Source organism: Salminus brasiliensis, chromosome 9 (assembly GCF_030463535.1).
Source record: "Salminus brasiliensis chromosome 9, fSalBra1.hap2, whole genome shotgun sequence".
Classification (NCBI taxonomy): Eukaryota; Metazoa; Chordata; class Actinopteri; order Characiformes; family Bryconidae; genus Salminus; species Salminus brasiliensis.
In genome coordinates this window covers 26,881,177-26,892,322 of record NC_132886.1, presented here as the reverse complement: position 1 = coordinate 26,892,322, position 11,146 = coordinate 26,881,177, and positions in this window count along the sequence as shown.

The following is an 11,146-nucleotide window of genomic DNA, read 5'->3' as shown; positions in this document are numbered from 1 at the left end:
TAAACGCTGATATAATGGACAATAAATGCAGAAACTAAGTTTTAGGCCTTCATCATTGTGCTGTGTATTTATCAATATAATGTGTGCTGTCAAACAATTCCTTTTATGTAGGCACAGAAAAGCTAGAGAGAGAGAGGTAGCGGCAATTATGATCAGTGACAGCACGTTAAGAGGACATTAAGGCGTTGAAATGTTCTGCGGTTGTATAGAAATAGATCCAAGAGACATTCTGACTTGTGCAAATCTACTCTCATTCTTCTCAAATCTGTACTGAGCTTTTTAGACTTCCTCATTGTACTGTGTATTGCTCAGTCTAATTGCTGAGTTAGTAATTTATGTGGGTGTATTTTTGACACTGAATGTATAATTCTGATCCTTTGTTGACTTCAGATCCCTCCTCCCCTAATTACAACTTGTGCACCAAATTTCCATGACATTCATTCCCATGAGTTGTGTATGTTCAAACACAGCTGTATTTATTATTAAGAAAAAGTTGGTGTTAATTTTATGGCTGATCAGTGTGTATGTGTATGTAGAAATTATTTATTTTACAAGATCCTATGATTCTGTTTGTCTTTACTGATGTCCAGGTCACACTAGTGATCACTACACCGGTTAACTACAAGGTTAATAGAGCTGGGTAGCCTACTAATCCAGCCCCGGTTTCCCAAAATATTCATGTTAATCAGCATGTTAATTTGGCCATTTGCTTCTACACTGTCATGTTGAACAGACATTAACTTTTTAATTTTAAAAAATTAATTTAATTTTAACATTAAATTCTAAATATTTTATTTATGTTTATTTATTTATTTTTGGACATGCCTACCATCACCCTCCTCCTACTGGCTCCACCTCTGATTGTAGTTATTTGAATATCTCTCTCTCTCTCTCTCTCTCTCTCTCTCTCGATTGCAGTAACTTTCGCTGTAAAGAAAAAGGAAGTGTTTGTTTAAAGCAGACTTCCGTTCAACCTGTTAGTTAGTCAGTGGTCAGTGAGACAGTATGGAGGTCAGTCCACTCTCTGTGCTGCTCTGTGAGTAACTCTTTTATTTATATCTTCATTAGAGTGAGAGCTGCTGCTGTATGAAGGTTTTTAAATGCATCTAGACCATGCATAATGCTGTGAGTCTAGATTTTCAGTCACACCCAGTACCACCATTAAATCCTAGGTGTTGTTTTTGACTCTGTTCTCTCGTTTGACACACACATATGCTACATAGTCAAAAATGCATAATTTTGCCAAACTGCAAAATGTATTCTGTTTACATGATGCAGAGAAGCTGGACAATGCTTTTATGACCTATTGGACTATTGTTATGCCGTATTGGCTGGAAGCTCATGCAAATCATGAAACCGTAGAACCTGCCTTGTACACTTTGCTCACAAGATGCAGGCCTACTGTCAGATCCTTGCTTTTAAAGATGATATGGGCGGAAGAACGTTCTCCAACAAAGCTCCTCAGCTCTTGAATACACTTCCTGTTTCTGGATATTACTGCTGTTCTCTACTGTTCAGAGAACCTGTTTCTGACTATTCATATTACTAAACCCCTTTGTTCCTTTTCTCCTTTCATCTCTTCATCCCATGTCCTGAGCTGCCCCTGCTGTCTGCTCAATGCTGCAAGTCTATTCCTTTCCCTTGTATCGAGATGCCTTCTTTCTACTGTTCTGCCCTCTCCACTACATTGCATTGTGCATTACTCTCCACTTTCCTAATACTTCTTATTTATATAATTGGGTTATATTATGTATATTATAGCTTTATTTATTAATATAGCTGTATTTATAGTCAGGTTTACTGTTTCCTATTTGCCACTTCTTACTACTATTTTAAGTGCCTTTATTAAGCTGCTCTCTTGTTTGATTTTGCTGCTGTAAAAACTTTCCCCTACCTATCTGTCTGTCTGTCTGTCTGTCTGTCTACCCTGCTGTCCACTGCAATGCTGTCCTGCTCTGGATTGTCACACTGTTTCATTTCTACCACATTAGATGTACATATGACTGTTTACCTGCATGGACTTTCACGTTAACACTGAACATGTACACTGACTCCCATTCTCATAATTTATAGCTTAATGTCACATCTCGCTATTTATGTCCAGTTATTCTTGTTGTTCTGTTATTTGCAGAGTCGACCAGAGGAAGACGGAATCCTCTTTTGAGTTTTGGTTCCTCTAAAGTTATTGAACCAAATTTGTTTCTTACCATGAATATAAATTTAAACAGAACCCACAAAGCAATTCCTGAAGCTTAATGTTTGCTTGCTTCATCCATTCCACAACTACTCTTGATGTGTTTTAGTATCACTGTAATGTTGAAACACTCAACTGTGGACAAGTTTTAACCTCTAGCTGGTGGTTGAGGTTTTGATGAAGAATTCTGAAGAAGTCATTGTGTAATATACTAGTTGCAATGCACCACAAAGCATTACAAAGCAGCCACATGATCATATCACCACCAAGCTTAACAGTTTTCTTGGAGTTGACCCCTCTGGTCAGTGTAGTACAAAGGTTTTTGGGTTGGTCTTGACCATCTGAATTCATTTCCTTTCAACCAAGTATGACAGTTTGGGTATTATTCTAGACTTTGGCAAAGTGGCTACACCTCCTAGTAATGACATATATTCATGATATTGTTCAAACTGATGTTCTTCGAATCTATGGTTGTATAGAAATACTTTCTATAGACATTCCTGATTTGTGCAAATCTACTCTCATTCCCTCAAATCTGTACTAAGAGTTTTTCAGGACTTCCTCATTGTGCTTTGAATTGGTCTAACAATCTAACGAGTGCTGTCAAACAATTCCTTTTATGTTGGCACAGAGAAGCCACAGCTGTAGGCAATCATGGTCAGTGACAGAGGACATTAAGATGTTCAAATTGATTTTCTACCAATCTGTTCACAAATAGCTTCAAGAGACATTCCTGACTTGTGCAAATCTACTCTCATTCTTCTCAAATCTGTACGGAGCTTTTTAGACTTCCTCATTGTGCTGTGTATTGCTCAGTCTAATTGCTGAATTAGTAATGTATGTGGGTGTATGACATTGTGTGTATAATTATGATCCTTAATTATGACCCTTCTCTCCCTAATTAAACATGTGCACCAAATTCTATTTTTTGATGTAAGTTGTAACTCATTCTGCCTCAGACAAGGAAAGGTTCAAAGAAATCACTGAAAGCCCAATATTACCATAACATTCATTCCCATTAATTGTGTATGTTCTAACACAACTGTATGGATTATAAAAAAAACTATAATTATATGACATTTGGGACAAAGACACATTTTTCCTAAATATCTTCTAACTAAATGGGTTGCTGTTTATCCCTGTTTCATGGAGAAAACTCACTTCAATGACTTAAGTCATTAAAAGCATTTTTCATGCTAACATGCTAATATGAAAAAATTGGCTTCTTTAAAAACATTTTAAACCAACTGTGTTCTAAAACACAGTTTGATCATTACAAAGAGATGGATTATGTGCTGTGAAGCTGGTCTGAGTTTTGTCTGAGTTAAGATCTTATTCGTAAAGAGGAGTTCATAATTTATTTTAGGAAAATAGGAAAATTAGGAAATAATTTTCACCATGTTTTTTTAACCATGTTTTTTACTCATACTAACCACAGGACAATAGTTCTGCAGAGGGACAGAGTTACAAAACAGCCTTAAAAAGTACATAAATATTTATTATTCCTTTGCTTCAACAATTTGGTAAAAAAGTGTCACCAAAATACATCACCTACCAAAAGATTACAAGGCCTGTCTATTAGTCAGTTAAATGAAAGGCTAGCTTTCCACAGAACATAACCATGCTTCCCATAATAACAAATGCTGCATAACCCCTGTTAGTGCACTGACAGAAATACAGGCTCATATTAAATATCCAATACAGTCACATTTCAGAACTTCCTCAATCACAGAGGCTGCAGCCATTATCATACTAGTACATACCAAGGTGGCCAGACTGAAAAGGATTCACATTAAATTAATTAGTGAAACGTACACTTTAAAAATATTATTAATTAATTAATTATTTTTAAATCCTAATGAGAAATATGAGATATTGTACTCAAGACTCAAGACTCAAGAGTTTTATTGTCATATGCACAGCAGAAACAGACAGTTACGCTGTACAATGAAATTCTTACTTTGCTGTCCCTCCATTCACCAATAGATAAAGATAACAAAAAAGAAATTAACAAATAATAATAAAAAATATATACAAAATAAATAAAGTATAATAATATAAGTTGAAGTAAATAAAATTAAAGTAAACTTTTTCCCTTTTTACAATTAAAAAATTAAAATAAAAGTTACATGTGCTTTTATGTGCAAGTATGAGCAAGTATGAAGAGCAGCAGCTATAAAGTGCAGCTTGCAAGTAAGAAATGTAAACAATAGTGTGCAATTAGCGAATGTAAACAGTGTTCTGACAGCAGCAGTACAGTGAGTGTAAGGTGCAGTTAAAATCAGATTAGAGTTTAAAACCAGTTCAGATAGGAAGGGTTGGAGAGGTAGTGCGTGAGGTGTTCACAAGCCTGATGGCCTGTGAGTAGAAACTGTTTGTGAGTCTTGTGGTCCTGGACTTCACACTCCTGTAGCGTCTGCCTGAAGGTAAAAGTGTGAAGAGCGTGTGCTGGGGGTGTGTACTGTCCCTGATTATGTTGTGGGCTCTCCTGGTGACTCTGTTATGGTAGATGTTCTGCAGTGAGGGGAAGGCTGCTCCTGAGATGGACTGTGCGGTTTTGATCACACGCTGGAGAGCCTTTCTGTCCTGGGCAGAGTTTCCATACCAGACGATGATGGAGCTGGTAAGAACACTCTCAATCATACTCCTGTAGAAGGTGCTGAGAATTTTGGCTGGCATGCCAAATTTTCTCAGCCTTCTCAGAAAGTACAGTCTCTGCTGGGACTTCCTGATGATGATCTGAGTGTTGTGGGACCAGCTGAGATCCTCACTGATGTGGATGCCAAGGAATTTGAAGGTTTTCACCCTCTCCACCTCAGTCTCCCCTATGTACAGGGGTGTGTGCAGCTCTCTCCTTGGATCGACAATCATTTCCTTGGTCTTGTCTGCATTCAAGGAAAGATTGTTGTCATGACACCAGGCCACCAGCTCAGCCACCTCCTTCCTGTACGCTGTTTCTTCCCCACCAGTGATCAGTCCAATGACTGTAGTATCATCAGCAAATTTGATGATGCTGGTGTTGTTCTGGGAGGCCACACAGTCGTATGTGAAGAGCGTGTACAGAAGGGGGCTCAGCACACAGCCTTGAGGGACCCCTGTGCTTACTGTTCTTGTGCTGGATGTGCGGCTGCCCACTCTGACTCACTGGGGTCTGTCTGTTAGAAAATTCAGCACCCAGTTGCAGAGGGCTGGTGTCAGTCCGAGGGTGAGGAGCTTTTCTGAAAGTCTGTGTGGGATGACCGTGTTGAATGCTGAACTGTAATCAATAAAGAGCATTCTGACATATGTGTCCTTGCCCTCCAGGTGTGTGAGGGCTTTGTGAAGAGCAGCGTTGACTGCGTCGTCTGTGGACCGGTTCCGACGGTACGCGAACTGTAGAGGGTCTATAGTGTTGGGAATGGTCTTCTGGATGTAAGTCATGACTATCCTCTCAAAGCACTTCATCACGATTGAAGTGAGTGCAACAGGGCGATAGTCATTTAGGCAGCTCACATTACTTTTCTTTGGGAGAGGCACGATGGTGGTGGTCTTGAAACAGGATGGCACAAAAGCTTGTGTGAGTGACAGATTGAATATGTCTACAAACACATCAGCCAATTCTGATGAACAAACCTTGAGCGCACGCCCGGGGATGTTGTCTGGGCCTGCTGCTCTGCGTGGGTTTATTCTCATCAGGTTCCTGCGCACATCCACTGGTGTTACAATAAGTGATGAGTTCTGTATGCTCTCCTTGGCCGCAATGTCCTTCAGTTGGCCAAGGTTGAGGACATCAAAACGAGCATAGAACTCATTCAGCTCATCAGGTAGTGCGGAGTGGCTGGTTGTGAGCGCCCCGCTTGTTTGTTGATGATTAGTGATGTGCTGCAGTCCCCGCCACATGCTCCGGGAGTCTGCTGTGGTGTAGTAGCCCTCCAGCTTCAGCCTGTACTGTCTCTTAGCTTCTCTGATAGATCTACGCAGGTCGTATCTAGACCTTTTGTAGTCATCAGCGTTGCCAGAGAGAAATGCAGTCTGGCGAGCATGTAGCATGGACCGAACTTCACCATTTATCCATGGTTTTTGGTTGGGGTACTTTATGCAGCGCTTTGAAGGGACAATGTTTTCAATGCAGCTGCTGATGTAGCTAGTTACCCCAGAAGCATAGTCCTCTAGATCAACAGAACCATCCTCTCTCACAGCAGCGGTTCTAAACACATCCCAGTTCGTACTGTCAAAGCAGTCCTGAAGCACTGAATCAGTTTCTTCATTCCATACTTTAACAGTTTTACTCACTGGAAGTGACCGCTTGAGGAGCTGTCTGTATGCTGGGTAGAGGAACACGGAGATGTGGTCGGACTGTCCGAAGTGTGGTCGAGGCACCGCTCTGTAGCCCCCCCTCACGTTGCTGTAGACTTGGTCGAGTAAGTTGTTCTCCCTCGTCGGAAAGCTCACGTGCTGATAATACTTGGGGAGGACAGTCCTCAGGTTGCAATGGTTGAAGTCGCCGGCAACAATAAACACGGAGTCCGGGTTAGCGGTTTCTTGTTTACTGATGACGTCATGCAGCAGCCCCAGCGCAGCAGCTGAGTTTGCACGTGGCGGAATGTAAATAGCCATTATAAACACAGCATTGAACTCTCTCGGCAAATAGTGGGGTCTGCACTTCACCATCAGCAGTTCTAAGTCCGCTAGACAATGTTTTTCAACTGTCTTTACGTCTGAACACCACGCGTTGTTTACGTAAACACAGACACCGCCGCCTTTGTTCTTCCCCGACGCTGCCGTGCGGTCGCCGCGGTGAACGGAGTGCGTGTCTAGCTGGATCGCTGATTCTGGCGTGTTGCCAGAAAGCCAGGTTTCTGTGAAGATCAGAGCACAACATGGTAATGATTGGTTGTGAATTGTGTACAGTACAGTGCTCCCAGTACAGCACACAATTCTGTGGTCACACTATAGGCTATATATAATTATTGCTATCCAAGTAGATTGTATGTCTATACAAATTTGATATCCATCACCTGGTAGTGATTGACATTTGTCATAGCAACAAAGAACTTTAACTGACAGAAACTTTACATTTATTTTTCTTTACAAAACTGAACTGGATGAAAATACCCTTTTATTTAAATGAAAGTCTAAAATGTGTCCTCTAATTACGTGGGATTGGTTTGATTAAAAAATTGTAAATTTATTTAGTGTAAAATGTGCCTTTGACCCAGATATTTTGAGGGGACTGTATATGAGACATGTGTAGACATTTTAATATTTTTAAAAGGCAAGAATTTTAGGGTGGCACAGTTGTGCTGTAGGTTGTGTGTGTATGTGTGTGTGTGTGTGTGTGTGTGTGTGTGTGTGTGTGTGTGTGTGTGTCTGTTCATAGCTCCAGGGGCCAATAGTTTTGTGTTTGGGATTAATCCTTGCACAGGTCTCTCAGTCTGTAAGGAATGTTAACTCCTAAAAACACACATGGTAGGTGAACTGTGCTAAACAGCTCCTAGGAGTGAGTGAATGGTTGTGTGTGGTACCCTTTTATTGACTGGTTCCCTGTGCAGGCAGTATACCTGCATTTTGCCCAGTAATTCCAGGTAGGCTCTGGACCCACTGCGACACTCACCAAGAAGATCGATGGAAGGCATGAAGTTTAGTCAGTTCGTCACCATGCTTTAATAGGTGTGGTGGTGGTGCTCAGTGCAGTTGTATAAGTAATGGATCATCTAGTGGAACGGTGCAGTTGTATCAGTGGTGGAGCATGTTGTGGAACAGTTCAGTTGTATCAGTGGTGGATCATCTAGTGGAACAGTTCAGTTGTATCAGTGGTGGATCATCTAGTGGAACAGTTCAGTTGAAAGGAATGCAGTGATTCTCGATGCTTCAGGACTGGCTTCACTGAATCCTGATGCTGTTCCTTCCATTCAGTTTCAGTCTGACTAATCTGAGTCTTGAGTAATAAACTGTGTATATAAATGTAATGATACTCAGCTGATCTTGAACAGTACTGAAACACTTAGAACCTTCTGTAATTTCATACTTCAGTAACTAAACTGTCCTGATGTGCAAAACTGTTCCTGCATCATGTCCTCTGTTTCTCTCCTTACTTTAGTGCTGATTGTGCTCTTCCACTGTGGACAAACTGAAGGTAAATCATTTACAGTTACAGAATTATTTAATTTGTACAGATTATTCCTCATTCTTAATACCAAATTAATGCATTTCTACAAAATTAATAGAGTCCTAAAAGCAGTACATACACTGTGTATTTAAGTGCAGTAAAATTGTAAATTAAGCTGAGCTTTACAACACTATCAACAGTAGATGCTGTAAGTCAAACAGGCCTTTTTAAAATGTTCCGTTTTCTAAAGGATGAAGAATATTCATAATCTCAACAAAACAATCATGACTTTATTTACAACATAAGTCCTCAGTGTTTATGAACAGAGAGACTGGAGACTACAATGGAAGTACATTGATTATCTGGTTAAAGTAGCACCTAGAAAGTTATTGAAGTTAAAGTATTGAAAGGAAGCATGGGTCTAAATTTCTCTTTAATGTAGCAATAAAAGCATCTCATAATTTTCTGTAAAGAGAACTGAATTCACAGGTTTTACTGTCATACAATTAATCTAAATCAATTAATTAAATATATTACATTAAACTATTATATCGTATTTACAGTGTGTAATCTGAGGTTTAGTTTTAGATTTAGATTATAGGGGTTTACTCTATTGTCAGTTCTTTATTAAGGGATATGATTCATTATTCCTTACTGCCATAGCTAATACTCTTTGTACTAATTCCCTCTGAGAAAAAAAAATTAAAGGATTAATTTGTGGTTATTTGTGAAACGTTTTTTTTTGTGTGTGTGTGTTTGTTTGTTTTTTAAGTTTTGCTAATTCAGTGATGGATGTGTCCTGTGGCTTTGCTTCTCCACTGCCACTTTAATCTATGTGTGAATCTCTCCCATTTTAATGTTCATTATTTCACTGGCTATCAGTAAAAACAAAAACAATAAAAAATTTTCTGATTTATATCATTTTTAATAACCTGGAAACTTGCTTTACAAACTCCTTTTTTGAATATAATAGAAATTTAAATATCAGTAATTATAATATCCAGAACTTACTTTACTTTTATTACTCAAATACATTTAGAAGCACTTTTCTACTTTAACTCCAGACCAGGATCTGTGTTGTTCACCCCTGATTATCAGCATTCTGCACTGTGTAGCAACACTGCAGATACAATCAAACTACTGTAATATTCACACCAAATGTAGAATCTAGATTCTCTTTATGTACAAAGTCTGATCTTATCCTGATAAACTACTGTTTATATTGTAAAAGTAAAATCAGCTCTGATCTCTTCATCATTTCATCTCAACAGAAAAACCCAAACCAACACTGAGGGTGGATCCTCACACCACTGTCTACACTGGAGACACACTTACTCTGACCTGTGATCTGCAGAGCTCACTCACTGGATGGAGGTTTAGGTGGTTCAAAGACTCTCAGCAGTTAAATCCTCTGACTGAATATAAAGACACCAACACACTCAGTATAACAGTGTCTGATACAGGAACAGCAGAGTATCAGTGTGTAGCATACAGAGGAGACTACTTCTCACACCTCAGTGCTCCAGTCAGGATTACAGTTGGTAAGTAATAATTTCTGTTTTTCTTTTCAGAAAAGACTTGATTTCAGAATAATTGTAAGAAAATCCTGCAGTTATTTCAGATTATTCCACAGTGTTTAATACTGGGGTGTATCTTCATAGAGAGAGTTTCATATTTTATAAAAGTCTTTATTAAAAGATGCAGTCAGCTGAGTGTGTGTTCATCAGAGAGAGAGTCACTCTCACATGTGAATAGAAAGTGGAGGAGTCTGGAGTTACGAGTGGTTTAAGAATAATGATCCTCTCAGTGAAGCTCAATGGAGGAAGAACTATGAAATCTCTAATGTTGATGGAACTGAATAGAATCAGTGTCTCTGTGATTTCAGGGAGTTTATTACTTCAGTGTTTATTAAAAGAGCAGTAAATCATCTCTAATCTGATTTAGCTGATCCTACTTTGGAGTTGTAAAACAGTAAAGTAAAATAAACAATACAGAAAAACACTGTAACACACATCTGAAAACAAAGCTCAAATGTACAGTTTAATATCTGTATGTTTTTATTTCATCAACTGGAGATAAATTCATTAGATGGTCAGACTTAAGAGAAGTCAGATTCTGTTACACTCAGCATTTTAATAATGATTTATTAAAGTTCAGTTTAACGTGTTTAGTTATTTTACCTTCATATCTTAGTGCTGTTAAATGAAGACCAAATGTCCATGTCACGCCCGCGTCGCTCGCAGGTGTTCACGGAGACTTTGAGTTTTTCAGTCATGTCATGTCATGGACTCATATGTTGAAGAGGATTTTTCACGTTTTCACGTTATGTTCATGCTTCACTGTTGTGTTTACTTCATGTGTTTTACTTCACGTCCTGTTAATATGTTCCACCTGTGGCTGGTGTGTTTAAGGAGGGCTGGCGACAGCAGCCAGTGCCGAGAATGAACTAAGGTGAACACAGTGGTGGATCTGGTGTTGGATCTGGTGTTGGATCTGGTGTTGGATCTGGTGTTGGATCTGGTGTTGGATCTGGTTGATCGTAGTGCAGACTGAACCTGTTGGGCTTGTCAACGGCCTCAGGTAGTAGAGGCTAACCTCCTTAGCCTAGGGACTCTAGTGTATCTGCCGAACCGTTACTGCCTGCTTACCTAAGGCCGTAGTGTACTGAAGGGATCTGTAGGGGCTTGTTTATGTGAGTGAACTTAACTCACTACGCTTCATTCTCGAAGCTTAGTCACGAAAGTCAGCTCAAGTACAGGCTCTAGTTATCGTCTGTGCTCAAAGAAGGTAACCCTGTCATTGTATCGGTTCTGTTGTTTGGGTTCGGCAGTGGATCTCTCAGCTCCGGAGGTCCAGTAAGTCTC